Here is a 20,950-nt window from a genome sequence, read left to right as displayed (position 1 = left end):
TTACTTTTCTTCTATTTAATCCTTAGCAAATGTCTATGAATTGATGAAAAACTTATCCTGGACAATCAAACTAAACCAGGGATTCATCCTTAGATTACAATGATTTGCATCCCACTGAACAGCATTTATTAAACTGTGCTTTGATGTTAGGCAAAGGAAACCATAAAAGGACAGACTGATACAGAAAATCAGGAGGGTGGTCTCAAGAAAACTAAGAAAGAGGAGCACTTTAGAGAGGAAGAAGAAATACCGTGGTCTCAAGAAAACTAAGAAAGAGGAGCACTTTAGAGAGGAAGAAGAAATATCAGGGCTGTTACTAAAAAGTATCCACTAGTTTTAGAAACAAATAAGTCACTGGTGACCATGATAAAGACACTTCTCAGTACAGGGGTCAGACTGCAGAGATTTGAGGACCGAATAAGGGTAGAGAAAATAGAGATTTTAAGACAAATGTCAAAGAAAGTGAAAAAGAAAAGGAATCATGAAATAGAAGACAGCTATTTTGTTATTAAAAAGGACACGTGAACACGTTTACATATTGATGACAAAGTGTGAAGTGGATGGGAGAGGAAGACTGACAAAGTAAGGTGTCTAAGGAAGTGGATGAGGACAGAACACAGAGTACAGATGAAAGAATTACCTCCGAAGAAAGGATAATCACTGCACTAGGACAAAAAGAAAAGATGGACACAGATACAGGAAGATTCAGAGATATGAGGGGAAGAATGGGGGAATTCATATCTAGAAGCCCTGTATACTTTCTAAAGCAGGTGAAGGAAAATAAAGGACAGGTTGTAAAATGTGGTGACAGTAGTCAGCAAAAGAGAGCAGTCTTTGTAGCAAAAGAAAATGTGCTGATTGGGAAACGTAAGATTTCTTGGCAATTATGAAAGTCTACCTGAGATGAAAATACACCAGTCACAAACTACACAGTTGGGTCATTTTCTCCAGCAATCATTCGCATTCATGTGCTTGGATATGGATCAGATTGAGATAAGTTGCAATCAGGGGACATGGGTTCAATCCCTGGTCAGGGAAATAAGATCCCACATGCTGTGGAGCAACTAAGCCCTTGCACCACAACTACTGAGCTGGTGCGCTCCTGCCCTCCACAACTAGACAGCCGGTATGCTGGAACTGTACATTTTAAATGGATGAATTTTACAGTATACGAAATTTACTTCAATAATAATAAAAACAAGTTAGAATGTGTTGCTCCTTTTCTTATTAAGTATTTGTAAAGTATTCTTCCAATGATACATGGGAAACTTCCTTTGAAAAGTTTAAAGGTATGCCCATCAACTGATGAATGAATAAACAAAATGTTATACCTATACAACGGAATATTACTTGGCTATAAAAAGCTGCAATATGGCTGACCCTTACAAATATTAAGCGAAATGAAAGAAGCCAGACACAAAAGGCCATATACCATAAAATTCCATTTATTCCCTCTGACTTGTCCAGAATAGTCAAACCCACTGCGGCAGAAAGTAAATTAGTGGTTGCCCAGGAGGGCTGGCAGGGGAGAAGGGAGATGACTGCAATGAATAAGGAGTTCTTTTTTTTAAACTGAGGTATAGTTGATTTACAATATTATACAAGTTTCAAGTGTACAACATACTGATTCACACTTTGTAAAGGTTCTTCTCCATTTATAGTTTGTATAAAACATTCCTTGTGCTCTACAATATTCCCTTGTAGCTTACTTATTTTATCTGCAGTAGTTTGTACCTCTTAACTCCCTACTCTCTAATCTTGCCCCTCTCCTTTCCCCACTGGTAACCACTAGATTCTTCTCTGTACCTGTGAGTTTGTTTCTTTCTGTTATATTCAGTAGTATGTTTTATTTTTTACATTTCACATGTAAGTGATATCATATAATATTTGTCTTTCTCTCTCTGACTTCATAAGCATGTGGAGTGATGAAATGTTCCGAAATTTGATAGCAGTGATAGCTGGATAACTGCTTGACTATACTAAAAAAACCCACTGGATTATACATGGTTAAAAGGTAAATTTTACAGTGCATGAAATTTATCTCAACAATAGTAAAAAGAGTAAGAATGCTTTCTCCTGAACTTACCTAAGCATTTGTAACTTAAAGTGTTCTCCGTTAACTCAAAATAAGACTACACAAAAGCTTAAATTCTAAAGCTTCTAGAAACATAGAGTATCTATACAATCAAGGGGTGCAAAGAATTCTTATACAAGACACAAAGTTATTATGCATAAAAAATTTGATAAATTGAACTTCATTAAAGCTTAAAACCTGCACATTAAAAGGCAAAGTTTTTTTAAAAAGGCCAGTCATAAAATGGAAGAAAATATTTGCAATATATATAGATGACAAAGAACTTGTAAATAGCCTATACAAAGAACTCCTATAAAGCAGTTAAGATGAACCATCTGTCCAATTTTAAAATGGGTGAAAGGCTTGGGCATTTCAGATAAAGAGTATATGAATGATGAAGGAACAAAGCACATGGAAAGGATGCTAACAAGATTAACTATCAGATAAATGCGTATGAAAACACTTTCACAAAAGTCTAGTAACATTTGTTGTTGGTAAAAATATGAGGCACGTGGAATCTTTCACATTGCTGGCATGAGTGTAAAAGGGTACAACCATTTTAGAAAAAATTTTGGCAGCTATAACCAAGCAATTCTTTTCAAAGATATTTACCCAGTAGAAATGAGAACATATATTGAAAGAAGTTTTTGCAGCTTTATTCCTAATGGCAAAAAATCTGGGAACACCGCAATTACCATCAATGGGAAAATGGATAAACAAGCTGTGGTACATTCTTACACTGGAATACTGCACAGAAATAACAAGGAATGAACTACTTACTGGTCATAACACAGATGAACTCTGAAACAACCCTGAGTGAAAACAATCCAGACACAGAAGCATACATATTGGTAATTCCATTTATATGTAGTTATAGACAGGCAACACTAATCTATGGTGATAGAAATCAAAGCAGTGCTTGGCCAGGGGCAGGATGGAAGGGAATGGACTAGAAAGGTTTTTGGACTGACTGAAATGTTCTATATATTTACTGGGGTTGTAGTTAAACAGATGCATACATTTTTAAAAATTAATCAAATTATACACTTGAAATGTGTGCTTTTTACATAAACTGTACCTCAATCTTTAAAAAGGAGGATTATGGGGGAAAACCACTATACATATAGTGTATATGCTGAAGTTGAAGCTCCAATACTTTGGTCACCTGATGTAAACAGCTGACTCACTGGAAAAGACCCTGATGTTGGGAAAGACTGAAGGCAGAAGGAGAAGAGGGTGACAGAGGATAAGATGGTTGGATGACATCACCAATTCAATGGGCATGAAATTGGGCACGCTCTGGGAGATGGAGAAGGACAGGAAGGCCTGGTCTCAAACAGTCAGGAATGACTTGGCAACTGCACACACACACACACCATTGTGCACACACACACACACACATCACTGCACACACACACACACAAACATGCTTGCCCAGTGGCTCAGACAGTAAAGGTCTCAAAGAGTCAGACATGACTTGGCGACCACACACACACACGCACACCACTGTGCACACACACACATACATACACACACACACACACACACACACACACACACACACACCTACCTGCCTGGTGTCTCAGACAGTAAAGGTCTCAAAGAGTCAGACATGACTAGGTGATTGCATGCACGCATGCGCGCGCGCGCGCACGCACATGCACACACACACACACACACACACGCTTCCCTGGTGGCTCAGATGGTAAGGAATCTGTCTACAATGCAGGAGATTCAGGTTCGATCCCCGGGTCAGGAAGATCCCCTGAAAAGGGGATTGGCTACCTACACTCCAGTATCCTTGCCTGGAGAATTCCACGGACAGAGGAGCCTGGTGGGCTATAGTCCATGGAGTTGCAAAGAGTCGGACATGACTGAGTGACTAACACTTTCACTTTTCATAGTGTATTTATATTATTTACATTTTAGATATCTCAATAAAACAGAAATTAAATATTTACCATCCTCAGAAGCACAATGCCAGGCCCTGGGAATATTTCTGTACATTCATTCACTGACTTAAAAGCATTCATTAAGTATGAAAAGAAAAATATGACTGTGAAAGATTCACAGTCTAATAGGCAGACATGAATAATTTTATCACTGTAACACAGTCTGTAACTGAGGCAAGATTATAATGCAGACAAGAGGTCTGCATAGGTAGGTCAGGTACGGACTCACTAAAGAACAATAATAAACGATATACAATGGATAATAAATAATAGGTAACAGTTATTATCTACTGTATAGCAGTCACTGTCCTAAGGGCACTACATATGTTAATTCATTTCCTCTTCACAACATCATCTTCACAACTTCATTCCTATTTTACAGGCAAGAAAACTAAGGCATAGAGAGATTAAGTAGCCTGCCCAAAATAACATAGCTAAATATAGACAGTAATTGGCAAAGTTCAGCTTAGATTCCAGGCACTATGCCTCTGGAATCCATGATCATAACCATTATTCTCTACTATCGATGAAGTACTTAAAGTCTGTATGAGCTTCAAGTTGAGAAGAAGGGTATTCTCTTCCCTGCAAGAAGAAAACATCATACACTATAATTCTTAGTGACTCTAGCTCTGGAGTGTGCAGCAAAGTAACAAAAGCTGGAAAGGTAGACTGGCGCTAGATCAAAACTCAGAACTATTTCACACAAACACATAAGGACTTCATTCAGACAATGAGTAAACAGGGTGTTAAAATGACAGTAAGATCATCTGTGCCTTTTAGAAAATCACATTTACAAAAACTTAGAGAACTGACTAGAGAGGAAGGTGTGGAGGTAAGAATAAGGTTCTAACCTGAACCAAAAATAGCACTGAAGACAGCAAGGGAGGGAGCCAGATGTTATTTAGGAGACCAAGAAAGGACTTGGAGACTGGATATGAGGAATGAGGGGAAAAAAGGATGCCTGATTCTCAGGTTTCAGATTTGATGAAGAGAGTCGTAGAGAAAGAATACAGGAGGGAAAGCAAGTTTGGAATAAGGGTGTTTACAGATTTAGTTCAGTGGGCCTATGAGATGCTGCAGAACACCTCTGATATTTTGATGAAAAAAAATGCTCTGGAGTTCAGGAGAAAGGCTTAGACTAGAGTTCTAGATATAGGAGTTATTGATACATAGTTGGTAGGGAAATTATTCAGGGAGAACATATTAATGGAAAAGAGAAAAGATACACATAAACAACAAGTTCCTACATGGAACTGCATTCAAAATCCTGTAATAAATGATAATGGGGAAGAATATGAAAAAGTATGCCTGCATATGTGTGTGTGTGTGTGTGTGTGTGTGTAAACTGAATCACTTTGCTATACACCAGAAACCAACACAACATTATAAATCAATTATACTTCAGTAAAATAAATTTTAAAAACAGTAAAGAGAAAGTAAAGAATCAATAAGCTAGAATTTTACAACATAGCAATATCTTAAGGACAGACAGTAGAGAAATCAGGGAAGATCAGTAAACACAGACCACAAGAGAAAATCAATGGTAAAATATTATTTCAAAAGTCAAGGAAGATGCAGATGAAAAAAGGAACAGGGCATAGTGGCAAAGGCTGCAGAAAAGTCAAAACATTTATAAAGACTACACGCATCCATGGGATTTTGTAATTTGGTGGTCTTTGGTACTCTTCCAAGAACCATTTCACTGCAGAGTTGGAGTCAGGGTAGTTACACAACAAGAGCAACTAGAAAAAAGAACTGAGAATGTGAGATGGAAAGTATTTACTATTCAGAAAGTATATACAGAAGTATATACTTTCCCTTTAAAAGGGGTAGAGAGAAAAATAATGTGACCACACAAATGACCATCTAAACTGTAAAATTTTGAAAGCAAAGGAGGGCCCTAAATGCACAAAAGACACCTGAGATTATCTTGGGCAACCAAGATCTATGGTCATCCCAGATAAGTAGAAGAAGTAAGGCCACAAAAGGCTATCTCTTAAAGGAAAAAGACATATACAAACATCTATTATTGTTTGCATTTATGTATGTATGTATCTATCTACCTAAAGAAAAAAGGTACATACTTAAAGGCATGTATTTCCAAACTGAATGGAAGAGATCAGCGAAAGAGTCTAACTGGACAGCTATGTGTAAATCAATGAAATTAGAACATTCCCTCATACCATATAGGGCTTCCCTAGTGGTTCAGACAGTAAACAATCCACCTGCAATGCAGGTTCAATTCCTGGTGATCAGGAAGAGCCCCTGGAGCAGGGAATGGCTACCCACTCCAGGTATTCTTGCCTGGAGAATCCCACCAACAAAGGACCCTGGAGGGCTACAGTCCATGGAGTCATTAAGAGTCAGACATGACTGAGGGACTAAGCACACGTGTGTCGTCGCTCAGTCGTGTCCGACTCTGTGTGACCCCATGGACTGTAGTCTACCAAGCTCCTCTGTCCATGGGATTTTCCAGGCAAGAGTACTGGAGTGGGTTGCCATTTCCTTCTCCAGGGGATCTTCCCGACCCAGGGATTGAACCCAGGTCTCCCGCATGTACTCCATACCATATACACAGATGAACTCAAAATGGTTTAATACCTAAATATAAGACATAACACTATAAAACTAGAACAGAACAAAAGCTAAACATTCTTTGACACAAACTGTAGCAAAACTTTCTTAGATCAGTCTTCCAAATCAAAAGAAATCAAAGTGAAAATAAACAAATGGAGCCTAGTGAAAGTCGCTCAGTCATGTCCGACTCTTTGCGACCCCATGGACCATACAAGTCCATAGAATTCTACAGGCCAGACTAATGGAGTAGGTAGCCGTTCCCTTCTTCAGGGGATCTTCCCAACCCAGGGATTGAACCCAAATCTCCCACATTGCAGGTGGATTCTTTATCAGCTAGGCCACCAGGGAAGCCCCAAATGGAGCTTAATCAAACTTAAAAGCTTTTGCACAGTGAAGGAAACAATCAACAAGACAAAAAGACAACCTACATACTGAGAGAAAAATACTTGCAAATGATGCAACTGACAAGGAATTATTATCCAAATTACACAAGCTCAATCATCTCAATATCTAAAAAAACCAAAAACCAAACAAACAACTCAACAAATGGACAGAAAACCTAAACAGACATTCTTCAAGGAAGACATACATTGCATCAATGTGGATGAACCTAGAAATTATAACACCAAGGGAAGCAACTCAGATACAGAAAGACAAATATCATATCACCCTCATGCGGAATCTAATTTTTTTTAATGATACAACTGAACCTATTTACAAAATAGAAGCAAATTTACATATATTGAAAACTAACTTATGGTTACCAAAGGAGAAACACTGTGGGGAGAAATGAAATCAGAAGCCTGGAATTAACATACATACACCACTAAACAGAAAAGCAACAAGGACCTACTGTACATTACAGGGAACTCTACTCAATATTCTATGATAATCTGTATGAGAAAAGAATCTGAAAAAGAATGAATATATGTACATGTATGTGAATCACTTTGCTGTACGCCTAAAAATATTAATTATACAACATTGAAAATCAACTATATTCCAGTAAAATTAAAAATAAATTTACAGGAAAATTTTTAAAAAGACATACAGATGAAAAGATCCTCAACTTCACTAATTATTAGAAAAATGTAAATCAATCAACAAAGAGGTATCACCTCACACCAGTCAGAATGGCCATTACCAAAAAGTCTACAAAAAATAAATGCTGGAGAGGGTGTGGAGAAACGGACCCCTCCTACACTACTGATAGGAATATCTACTCCCATCAGTAGATTTCCAGCACCACTCTGGAAAATATATGGAGGTTCCTTAAAAAACTAAAAATAGAGCTACCATATAATCCAACAATCCACTCTCCTGGGCATATATCTGGGAAAAAAAAAAAAAAACCCAAACTCTAATTCAAAAAGATTATTCACCCCAATATTTGCAACACCACTATTTACAACAGCTAAGACACGGAAAGACAAAGACTTAAGAATGTCCTTTTACTAACCAGAAACTAAATTCTGATATCTAATTCACCATATTTTCCACTTCATCATGATGCCTTTTATCAAAATTTAACTGAAGATATGATTAAGCCTCATCATTAAGAGTGGTAAGCACACTATCACTATTCACAAAAATTGTCTATCCATTATAGCAAAGCTATCCTCAGTAAACATATCTGATCTATGTGGTTTTTAACTTGCTGACATTCATTCTACATACCTGAGAACTTAAACTGCAGTGAAACACTGCAAAAGGTTAAAATGAGATAAAACAAGTGAGAGAGCCTGTATCCATGTTGTTCAACTGGGTAACACATACTGAAAAAGGTATTTTTAAGTATTTTTAATCCTACTTTCATAGTAGGATTTATTTAAGACATAAAAACAATGTACTAAATTCACTACTAATTCAAATTAAGTCAAGTCATAAATGACTAAGTGGGGACACACAGTTAAGATGTTTACAAAAGCATCAAAAATACTACCTGATAAATTCAGGTCTATATCTGTAAAATTTAAGAACATCAAATATAAAATAATTGGATTATGATCAATAAGCTAATACAATGTCAAGTTTTTAATTTAAATTTTACTTATATATACGAAATACACAAAAGCATACTGCTCTTCAAATAGCTGTATTGAGTTTTCCTATGTAATAAGTATGAGAAAGGGCAGTAAATGACAAAGAGATTAAGACATACATACACCAGGGACTAATACATAGTGTCTATAAATTAGACTTTAAAATAATGATTACCACCTGCTCAAAACATTCTCAAGTCCTTCTAATTAATCACCATAATTCTAATCAACTATTCATAAAATAAGTCTATCTAAAAACTCAGCATTAAAATTCTTCCATCACTAAATTTATAACTGATTTGGGCTGATTTAGACATTAATAACATTTGAAAATAAAATCTTAAGCTGTATGTTAGTAGCATCTCTATTTCTCTTAAGCAATTCTGCTTTTCAAAATCCCTAAAAACTCCAGTTATGTACAACTGCCAACCCAGGTTAATAATAGCAATGAACCACATTCATCTGAAACCACAAGACTGTCCCGTGACATACCAAGAAGTCTGAATTAAGTCAAAAGCCCCTCCATGCTGCAATGCTAAAAGGCTTAATCCTAACAACAGGACCATGGGGGACTGGGAACTTTTAAGAAACACACTGCCAATGACAACATCTATTTCTGAAAAGGTTCATCTACCCAGTTCTGTCATTTCACAAGCGACATCCTGTTCTTTAGTTCCATCGAAGACTCTGCTATTTTTACAAAAGCAAACCATGACTACTTTTCAATTCCTCATCTCTTCTACCAAAAATATGCGATTAAAGAAAATCAACCTAAGTATTCAATAAACCAAGTGCTGTCCTGGCAGCTGGTACAGACTAGGAATGCCAACATGTTTTAAGGGTTCTTTAACTCTATAATAGAGGCAGGTCCCAGGGAGAGGACTCAGGCGACCCATAGCTAGAACCCAGCTCTTCAACCATCCCCATCTATGAAGAACTCAGGCTTATTTACTGAACAAGAAAACAGAATAGCTCCTCTCTCAACTTCCATGTCCCAAGCCTGTCATTTCAAACAAGTACATACACACACACACACACACACACTGCTGAAAGCCACAAGGTTGTGTTCCACCCAGATGACAATCAACCTAAAAGCAGGCCCTAGGGAGAAGGCAATGGCACCCCACTCCAGTACTCTTGCCTGGAAAATCCCATGGACAGAGGAGCCTGGTAGGCTGCAGTCCATGGGGTCGCGAAGAGTCGGACACGACTGAGCGACTTCACTTTCACTTTTCACTTTCATGCACTGGAGGAGGAAATGGCAACCCACTCCAGTGTTCTTGCCTGGACAATCCCAGGGACGGCGGGGCCTGGTGCGCTGCCGTCTATGGGGTCGCGCAGAGTCGGACACGACTGAAGCGACTTAGCAGCAGCAATGATCACAGACACAGAAAGGTTAATATGAAAACCGGTTCACGAATCTGAACTATATGTTAAATTTAGACAGACAAGTCTGACACAAATTACTACCTTTGAATTTATAATCTTCAATACAACTACCAAGTTACATTATTTGGCTGGTTCATGAAATAAAGACATTTCAACTTGCTTTAAAAACACTGTCTTTCACTGAGTTTTTGCACTTTTATATCAGCAAGTTCTTCCAGGAAAAACAAACAAACAAACAGAGGGTACATCTGGTGTATTATGCTGATGTGATAAATGCAGTAAGCAACAGAAATGCCTTAATGTAGTGGGCTATTAACCCAAATCCTAGCAGACAATATGCTAAAACCAAGACTCATTCCTCACACCCAATATGAAAGAAACAGAATGAGCTCTGAATCAGCCGAACTTGAATTTAAATCCCAACTCAGCCACATACTGACTGTGATCTTAGAAAAGTGTCTTCATTTCTATAGTCCTCAGATTCTCCATCTATTAATATAACAGAGGACTAGCTCTGTGATTAGTATAGGGAGACTGTTTTATCTCAACACTTAAAACACTGTGTCACACATATCAAAATTTCAATTAACACCTGAATTACTGACATTGTTACTAGAAGTGTCTCTTCCATGTACAATGCCTTCTTGTCCTAGTTACAAAAACTGTAACTTCCTTTATTTTAAATTGCAATAGTTTACAATTCTAATAATCCTGGCACTTGTTAGGATATATAAATATCTGGCATAATGGTTCTAGAGTTTCACCACAATTCATCAGACAGAAACTTCTAAAATCCATCTTTCATATGTGGGGGGCAGAGGATGTATGGGAAATCTCTGTATCCTCCACTAAATTTTGCTAGGACATAAAATTGCTCTAAAAATTTAAGTTTTTTTTTTCAGTTATATTCATATTTTTCAATTTTTTTCCATTATAGATTATAAGATACTGAATAAAGCTCCCTATGCTATACAGTAAATCCTTTTTGCTTATCTATTTTATAGCAGTGTACATCTGTTAATTCCATACTCCTAGTCTATCCCCCACCCTTTTCCCTTTGGTAACCATAAGTTTGTTTTCTGTTTGTGAGTCTGTTCCTGTTTTGTAAATTCATCTGCATTACTTTTTAGATTCCACATAGATATCATACAGTATTTGTCTTTTTCTATCTGACTTACTTCATTTAAAACTTAAGTCTAATTTTAAAAACCCATCCTTGATTGTTGAAGTTAGAAGCCTGCATAAAGACATAAAAGTTCACTGAATAATTTTACAGAACTAACCAATCTAACCGGAGAAGGCACTGGCAACCCACTCCAGTACTCTTGCCTGGAAAATCCCATGGACGGAGGAGCCTGGTGGGCTACAGTCCATGGGGTCGCTAAGAGTCAGACACGACTGAGTGACTTCACTTTCACTTTTCACTTTCATGCACTGGAGAAGGAAATGGCAACCCACTCCAGTGTTCTTGCCTGGAGAATCCCAGGGATGGGGGAGCCTGGTGGGCGCCCGTCAGTGGGGTCGCACAGAGTCGGACACGACTGACGTGACTTAGCAGCAGCAACCAATCTAACATTTCAGGGTTCATTCATGACAGACTTGTGATACGAATTTGGATTTAACATAATCAGGGTATAAGCATGTTTGCTGCAGCACTAAATGTATTAAAAGGAAAAAACAAAAAAACTAAAATGCTCATCAAAGAGACTTTGATAAACATGCTGCAGTACATTCATTCAAGTGGAACACTGTGTAACTGTTTAAAAGCATAAGAGCTATATATAAAGATCTCCAAGATAATTGTTTACATGAAGAAAACAAGGTTCAAAAGGACATGTATAGCATCAGACTTTCCTCCAAGGAATACAAAATAACTTGATAATTTTCATAATCTTATGGCAGAACATGATCTGCTTTTCAAAAAGTTTCAGATCAGAAATGAACTACCCAGAAAAAAAGTCTGATGTCCACCAACTCAAAAACCAGCAAGTACCATAACACTAAGAAACAATGGAAGAAAAAGGACATGCTCCAAAACAGGCCAATAGTTTCTCTAATGTCAACCTACAAAATCTCTGTTCACCTAGATGCTCAAACAAAAATCCAGAAGTCACCAAGTTCTGTTTTTCCTATCCCCTAAATGTCTTGAATCAGATCACTATCACTGGAGACTTCCCTGGTGGTCCAGTGGCTGAGAATCCATGCTCTCAATGCAGGGGAGCCCAGGTTCAGTCCCTGGTCAGGGAACTAGATCCCACATGCTGCAACTAAGAGTTCACATGCTGCAAACAAGAGTCAAGATCCTATGTGTCACAACTCAGACTCGGTGCAACCAAATAAATAAATATATTTTTAAAAAATTTTCAAAAGATCACCACCATTACCACACTGCCACCATCCTAGTCTGAGCTACCGTAATATCTCACTGCTTAAATTAGTCTCCCAGTCTTTCCTGCTTTCCTCCAGTTTATTCTCCAGTGTACCTAAAGTGGGAAAACCTCAACATGCCACTCACCTACTTAAAAATTCTTGGTTAATAACCTCATTGCTCTCAGGATAAAGATCTAACTCTAATAGACTTGGCTCTTGCCTATTCTCTCCTCCCACCTCCTGTCATATCCACTTAAATCAGTTCTTTAAATGACACTTTCACTTCAACCTTTTTCACTGTGCTCTTTCTTTGGTCTAGCACACTTTTTCTTGTCCTCTCCCTATTAGCCTGATTCATTTTTCAGGTTTCAGTTAATGCTTCTTCTCATAAGAAGTATTCCTTGTCATTCCAATCCTCCACCCTACATCTGGAATAGGTTCCCTTCCCATTTGCCTCCACAGCATCCCTTTCTCTACTTCAATAGAGCTCTAAACTGACATTCTGTACATCCCTCATTCTAATTTCCTTTTTATTATCTCCATTTCTACTGGATCATAGGATCTATGAGAACGGGACCATACTTCTCTTGTGCATAGCTGTATTCTAGTGTCTAGTACCATGGCTGACATTTAGCAGCCTGTCAACAGGTAAGTGGTAAAGAATTTGCCTGCCATTGCAGGAGACACAGGTTCAATCCCTGGGTTGGGAAGATTCCCAGAGGAGGAAATGGCAACCCACTCCGGTACTCTTGCCTGGAAAATCTCATGCAGAGAGGAACCTGGTGGGCTATAGTCCATGGGATCACAAAGAGGTGGATGGGACTGAGTGACTGAGCATGCCCACACATAATAGGTCAAAACTAAAAACTAAACTCTGACAATTTTTTTTTAATCTTGAGATCAGTGTAATGTTAACAAAACATGAAATAGGATTTTATTATTTTTTTTTAATGTGAATGAAATATCTCAGTACCTATTTGCTTACACTTACCCTGAAGTACACAGTCATTTCAGGGGGTAATGCATTCAGTGTTCTCTCCCAACTCAATCCTCAAAAAAGAGAATAATCTTTGTAAACATAATATAAACTGACTATACAAACCTATGAGAATCTAACAGAATATTTAACTTTATTAATTTTAAATGTGGATCATTTTTTAAGTTTTTAAAAGTGATGGGGAGAATCAAATAAGATAATATACATGAAAGCAATCTATAAATTATTACTTCTGGCTTTGCCTATGTGGGGATGCAGCATTCATTCTATAAGAAACCTAGATAACCAGCATGAATAAAGCCACTGAAGAACATCCAGAAAGCACTTAACGTGCCAAGTTTAAGGCTGAGATCCTGAGAAAGGCCTGCTTGTAAAACTGGCCTTTATGTGGCATCTGGCAACTTGACTAGTAAATAGTTTTCTACAATGATGTGAAACTTTCTTTAAGTGATGAGTGGTTTACTATAACTAACAACTGTACAAAATGGTTTATGCTCAAGACCTGCTTTTCTTCTGAGAGTCTGGATTTGGTACATGCTGTCGCAGGTTCCTACATGACCAGTATCTAATAAAAATCTTGGGTACTATCTGATCAGTCCCCAGTAATAGGGCATCACTGCTGAAGAGTTTAAATGCTTCCTGGGTGACTCCACTGGGAGAGGGTACTCTGAGGTCTGCACCTGGTTTTCTATGGCCTTTGCTCCAGGTGCCTTCTCCTTTGCTGATTTGTATGAGCTTTATATCCTTTCACTGTAATAAACTTTAGCTCTGAGTTTGACTATATGCTGAGTACTGTGAGTTCTTCTAGTTAATGAACCTGGGGTGGTCTTCAGGGTCCCTAGAACAATAAAGAAAATGTATTCACAGGGTAAATACGTCTGTCTGTCTGGAATGAGGATATAGCTGGCAACACAAAAACAGAAGGAGTCTTCTTTTGCCCCGTGTCATTAAAAAGCAAAAGCAAAAAGTGGGGAATGGAAATTGATGCAGCCCCTATGGAAAACAGTATTGCAGTTCTTCAAAAAACTAAAAAAAAAAAAAAAAAAAAAAAAAATCACCACCATATGACTCAGCAATCTCACTCCTGGGCATATATCCAAAGAAAATGAAAACACTAATTCAGGATCTTCCCAGATCAGGGGTCGAACCCATGTCTCCTGCACTGGTAGGCAGATTCTTCACCACTGTGCCATCAGGGTAGACCACTACCTAGCTAGAGACAAAATTTTCCAGCGTCCTTTCCATCTAAGCATGGCCATATTACTAAATTCAAGTTAACAGACGACAGGATGAACTGGCATGTGCAACTTCAAGGCCATCTCCCTGAATACAAACTGTTTCTTCTTCTCTCTTTGCCCCTTCGATAGCTGGGAAACAGCAACAATTAGTGCAGCCCCCTAGACTCAGACAGGGAGATCACAGGATAAAGAGGCAGAGCTGTCCTAAGAGACCTACCAGTTTGGATCACTGGGTAACTTCCTGCAACTGCACTGTCTACTGGCCAAGAACTACCTATCTCTTTTAAAAAAATTAATATACATGAAAGAGATTGTTTTATTTTACTGTATCTTGCTATTTCTATTATAAACCTTAGCTTACACCCCAATACACAATCACATAGTCTAGATCTGAGTCTCACTGCTTAGGCAAATTTTCCCTTTCGAGGGTCAGAATCCCTAGAAGACCACTTCTAATTCTAAAGTTATGACTGGTATACACTGCCCTCTGATATTGATCAAATCAGACTTTTTATTAACAGTGCAATGAGTAGGCAGATCACTATGCTATATTTCAGGAGTGTAAATTTATAGAGTAAGCTTCATATTTATGATCATGCACTTAAATATGAGAGTGTCTTAGGATAATATAAATTTAGGAATTTTAAAAACAAATTCACATAAACACATTTTTTATGAGTATAGCAATTAAGTGGTTTTAAAACAGAGACACCAAGGTATAAGTCCAAGTTCAGTCATTTATTAGCTGTATAGGTAAATATTATAACTATTAATGTAAATAACAATTGTTAAGTATTTAACAACAATACTGTTAAGTATTTAGATAAATTAATAAATTAAATTATTAAATTTCATAAACATATAATGCATTTAGTACAATGTCTGGCATACTGTAAATACACAATAAAAACTGGCTATTCATAGCAATCAAAAACAAGAAGTGAAAGGAATCCAGATTGGAAAAGAAGGAAAACTCTGTTAGCAGATGACATGATTCTTTACATAGAAAATACTAAAGATGCCATCAGAAAATTATCAGCATTAATCAATGAATATAGTAAAGTTGCAGGATATAAAGTTAATACATGGAAATCCCTTGGATTCCTCTACACCAACAATGAAAAATCAGAAAGAGAAATTAAGGAAACAATCCCATTCACCACAAAAATAAAGATACTTAGGAATAAACTTACCTGAAGAGACAAAACACCTGTGTGCAGAAAACTGTAAGACACTGATGACAGAAATTAAAGACGACACAACAGACGATGAGACTATACCACCTTCTTGGATAGGAAGAATCAATACTGTGAAAATGACTATACTGCCAAAGCAATCTAAAGACTCAATCAAATCTAAAGATTCCCTATCAAACTACCAATGGTATTTTTCACAGAACTAGAATAATTTCACAATTTGTATGGAAACACAAAAGACCCTGAATAGCCAAAGCAATCTTGACAAAGAAGAATGGAACTAGAGGAATCAACCTTCCTGACTTCAGACTTTACTACGAAGCTACACTCATCAGGACAGTATGGTACTGACACTAAAACAGAAATACAGATTAATTGAACAAGATAGAAACCCCAGAGATTAATCCACCCATCTATGGGCACCTTATGTTTGACAATAGAGGCAAAAATATACAACGGAGAAAAGACAGTCTCTTCAATAAGCGGTGCTGGGAAAACTAGGCAGCTACATGTAATAGAATGAAATTAGAAAACTTAACACCACACACGAAAATAAACTCAAAATGAATTAAAGACCTAACTGTAACACCAGAAACTATAAAACTCTTAGAGGAAAACACAAGCAGAACACTCTCTGACATAAATCAGAGCAAGATCCTCTATGACCCACCTCCTCCTAGAGTAACAGAAATAACAAAAATAAACAAATGGGACCTAATTAAACTTAAAAGCTTTTGCAAATTGAAGTAAACTATTAGCAAGGTGAAAAGACAATCCTCAGAATGGGAGAAAATAACAGCAAATGAAACAACTGACAAAGAACTAATATCCAAAATATATAAGCAGCTCATGAACTTCAATACCAGAAAAACAACGCAATCAAAAAGTGGGCAGAAGTCTTAGAAGTTTCTCCAAAGAAGACATATAGATGGCTAATAAACACTTGAAAAGATGCTCAACACTGCTCATTATTACAGAAATGCAAATCAAAACTACAATGAAGTATCATCTCACATGGGTCAGAACAGCCATCATCAAAAAATCCACAAACAATAAATGCTAGAGAGAATGGGGAGAAAAAGGAACCCTCTTTCACTGTTGGTGAGAATGCAAACTGATACAGCCACTATGGAAAACAGTACGGAGATTCCTTTAAAAACTAGGAATAAAACTACCATATAACCCAGCAATCCCACTACTGGGCATATACCCTGAAGAAACCATAACTGAAAAAGGCACATGTACCCCAATATTCACTGCATATTTTAACAATAGCTAGGACATGGAAGCAAGCTAGATGTCCATCAACAGATGAATGGATAAAGTTGTGGTAGCTATACACAGTGGAATATTACTCAACTATAAAAAGGAACGCATCTGGGTTAGTTCTAATGAGGTGAATGAACCTCTAGCCTCACACAAAGTGAAATAAGTCAGAAAGACAAATTATCATATATTTACGTATACATATGGAATCTATAAAGATGGTACTGATGAACCTATCTAAAAGGCAGCAATGGAAAAGCAGACACAGAGAACAGACTTCTGGACACAGTGGGGGAAAGATAAGGTGGGATTATTTGAAAGAGCAGCGCTGAAATGTACAGATTACCATATATAAAGTAGATAGCCAACGGAAACCGGCTGTGTGACACAGAGAACCCAAAGCCAGTGCTCTTTGACAACCTAGAGGGGTCGGGTGGGGAGGGAAGGGGAAAGGAAGTTTAACAGGGAGGGAACATGTGTATACCTGTGGCTGATTCATGCTGATGTATGGCAGTGTGTGTGAGTGTGCAAGTCGCTAAGTAGTATCCGATTCTGCGACCCCATGACCGTACAGTCCATGGAATTCTATGGGCCAGAATACTGGAGTGGGTAGCCTTTCCCTTCTCCCAGGGATCTTCCCAACCCAGGGATTGAACCCAGGTCTCCCGCATGGCCATTACTTCTACAAAAGTCCATTTTGACTTTTATGTATAATAATAATAAACATAGGTAACTACAATGCTAATACTTCTGGAAGCACAGAATAGATACATGTATTTTTGTATCTTTAAGCTTATTGCTGTGTCTGGTACAGAACAGGTCCCTAATTTAGGTGTGTTCAGTGAGTAAAAGTGAATTAATCAGTTAATAGCCACTTCTTTTTAATTTGGTCTTTTAATTGGAGGATAATTATTTTACAATATTGTGATGGGACGTATGGCAGAAATCATCACTATTCCTCAAAATAACCCAATGGTAGAAATAAGAAGCCTAAACAAATTGATTCTGTTATTATCCTAAGGCACTGGAGGGATGTCAAAATGAAGATGTCATCCTAAAGGAAGCTAAAATGTGTGTCCAGATGTATCTCTGCTATGAAGTCAGGGTCAAAGTAATTTTGAAAATCAGCATTCAGGGAACTGACAGCCTCTACAGTAAAATCTTTTTTTTTTACCTCCACTTCTAAAATGATCTCCACATTATTTTTAGGTTGAGAAAATCTTAGCATTTTTGAAGCTATGGAAAACTGAACAAAACACACAGATAACCAAGTAGCATTCTTTTCTTAAGCTAGAGTATGCCAGTAAGTTTAACTTGTAGGTTACAGAAGACACAGAACTGTTAAAAATAGCCTGCTGGAATTCCATTGGGAAGTGTCCGTTACTCAACTGCGTCCAACTCTTTGCCACCCCATGGGCTGTAGCCTGCCAGACTCCTCTGTCCATGGGATTTCCCAGGCAAGAATGCTGGAGCAGGTTGCCATTTCCTTCTCCAGGGAATCTTCCTGACCCAGGAATCAAACCTCAGTCTCCCTCATTGCAGGCAGACACTTTACCAGCTGAGCCACCAGGGAGTAAGTGTTAGTGTAAGTGTTAGTCGCTCAGTCGTGCCCGACTTCTTTGCGACCCCATGGGCTGCAGCCCACCAGGCTCCTCTGTCCATGAGATTTTCCAGGCAAGGATGCTGGACTGGGTTTCCATTTCCTTCTCCAGGGGATCTTCCCAACCCAGGGATTGAACCCACGTCTCCTGTACTGCAGGCAGATTCTTTACCCACTGAGCCACTAGGGAAGCTCCATATAATTATTAATTTCATATATTTTTTAAATAATAGTCAACCTGAAGGCCACTGTTTGTTTGTCTGGATTCAAACACATTTACTATGTTTCCATCCAACACCTTTATTGTTCTGTTATTTTTTTTAAGATTTTTTTGAGGACTTTTCTGGTGGTACAGTGGATAAGACTCTGTCTGCCAATGCTGGGGACACAGATTCGATCCCTGGTGCAGGAAGATTCCACATGTGGTGAAGCAACTAAGCCCATGTGCCGCAACTACTGAGCCTGAGCTCTAGAGCCTGCAAGCCGCAACTGAGCCCAAGTGCTACAACTGCTGAAGTCCGAGCACCCTAGAGCCGGTGCTATGCAGCAAGAGAAGCCACTGTACTAGGAAGCCTGCACACCACAACTAGAGAAAGCCTGTGCACAGCAACAAAGACCCAGCACAACCAAAAAAAACTAAGATTTTTTTGTGCGAACCATTTACTGAATTTGTTATAACATTGCTTCTGTTTTAAATTTTGGTTCTTTGGCCTTGAGGCATGTAAGATCTTAGCTGCCTGACAAGAAACTGACACCACGCCCTCTGAATTGGAAGGCAGTCTTCCATGGAACTGCCATGGAAGTCCCCTGTCATTATTGTTGAGGTTCAAATTATCCCAAATTTGTCTAGGGGGAGGGCTTTTGAAGTTAGCTCTTGAATTTCCTTGACCTGTTACAAGTAGTCTTTGGTAGCCTTCTTTATTTGGGGAGGACAAGATTTTCTATGTTCATTTTGTACATTTTCTGCCCAAGACCTGAAATCATCTATTTCTCCAAAGAGCCCTGATTCTGAAGGCCATTGTTTTCAATGGTCTTTTAATTCACAAAATGCATCTGGGACTTATGAGAATCAAGAGGTTAGGTTATCTAAAAGAAAGCAAACATCACTCAATCATCATATTAAAGTATTTTGAATTCTCAAAAAGGAAAAATTAAAAGGATTCTTTTTTCATTATCAGTCTAAACTTAATTCTTGCAAATTGAGATGTCTAAAACACGGGAACAGATTTTAGAGGAGTCTGTGTATTATAGATCACTCATAAACAGGAACTAAAACAAGTCAATTTAGAATCACACTGATATCTCTACAGGCAGATATAATAAAAGCAAATGCCTGGAAAATGAAGCATCATCTCAAGGATACCAATTCTATTAGGTCATTCAATCTTCCTTCACCATAAGTTTTTAGCTAATAGCTTAAACTGCTAACAATTCTCAAATCAACCTCTAAACCATACACAGAACAATTTAAATAACTCTAGTATCTGTCACTTTCATTTCTCATGACAATCCTAAAAGTCCAAGCCTTCAAGATGTCATATGTACATATAGTCATTTTTCTAACTTTAGGCTCTCCTATTCCAACTCATTTCAGGCTCACCTTCCAGGAATATAATGATTCATCAAGTCATTCCATTACTTCAAATCTATTAATGACTCTTTATTTCCTTTCATATCAATGGTCACAAGTTTTCTAAGATAACCATGCCTCTACCATGGTAAAAGAGCCCAATCCTATCACCTTTCCTTTATCTTAATGTCTACAGTTGATTCTACCCTTTTTGGTCTCTTGTTCAATCCTGCCTGTTGCTTGTTAACTCTGGTTTGTTTCTTCCATCCATTTATCTCTAAAAATCTCTCTGCTGTGTTATTGCCACTTTTCCCTCCCTTCTAAATCAATGTTGAAAAAGTTGGGTTACCTAAAAGCAGCCTCTTTAATGCCCTATTCAACCTTGAATGTGCACATGTGACACTGTCACCGCTATTCCCTGATACCCTCTCATCTCATCCAATTTCCAACGTATTACCATTTTAAAGCTATCATTTTAAATTCATATAAAGTATTTGGAGCCCTGGTATACATGTTTTTTAAAAACTTTCACACACATATTACAATACTATTCAGCAGCAAAAACCAATTACTTAATATATGCAATAACATGAATGAATAACAAGAATATTTATATTAAGTGAAACAAACTGATACAAAAAGCTACAAATACATGACTTTATTTATATGACATAAATGA

General features: G+C 37.7%; 1 protein-coding gene across 5 annotated transcripts in view; it reads right to left on the bottom strand.

The window, feature by feature from the left end:
• FNIP1 (folliculin interacting protein 1) overlaps positions 1-20,950 on the bottom strand; it is a 127,529-nt gene that overhangs the window by 76,495 nt on the left and 30,084 nt on the right. The window lies entirely within an intron of this gene.

The sequence above is a fragment of the Bubalus kerabau genome, chromosome 1, assembly GCF_029407905.1.
Source record: "Bubalus kerabau isolate K-KA32 ecotype Philippines breed swamp buffalo chromosome 1, PCC_UOA_SB_1v2, whole genome shotgun sequence".
Classification (NCBI taxonomy): domain Eukaryota; kingdom Metazoa; phylum Chordata; class Mammalia; order Artiodactyla; family Bovidae; genus Bubalus; species Bubalus kerabau.
This window is presented reverse-complemented; position numbering and strand designations above follow the sequence as displayed.